The sequence below is a fragment of the Ailuropoda melanoleuca genome, chromosome 4 (assembly GCF_002007445.2).
Source record: "Ailuropoda melanoleuca isolate Jingjing chromosome 4, ASM200744v2, whole genome shotgun sequence".
In the NCBI taxonomy this organism is placed as follows: domain Eukaryota; kingdom Metazoa; phylum Chordata; class Mammalia; order Carnivora; family Ursidae; genus Ailuropoda; species Ailuropoda melanoleuca.
In genome coordinates, this window is record NC_048221.1 from 68,201,191 (window position 1) to 68,201,545 (window position 355).

Below are 355 nucleotides of genomic sequence, written 5' to 3' on the forward strand. Positions count from 1 at the left end.
GCCGCCGCCGCCGCTCCGGAGGTCGCGCGCAGCCCCGCCCCGGCCCCGCCCCCTCTCCGCGCATGCGCGCTCCGCGAGCCCCGGGCTGGCCGCCCCACCCCTCTGGGTCCGCCTTCCAGGCGGTGAAGCCGGGCGGGTCAGTTTCTCGCGTTGGCTTCTGCTCCTAGGTTCCCGCAAGACCCCACTCTTATCCGGGACTGAGTCTCCTACAAGGAGTTCTTGAACTTCTGGACTTAATCGGACGATGGCATTTTCGCCCTTACATATACTCGGTCTTGTGAGGCCCTAACATGTCCCCTAAGAAGGTTCCATAGAAGAGCGGCCACCGGTGAAACGCTCCGGCCGTTTGCCCCCA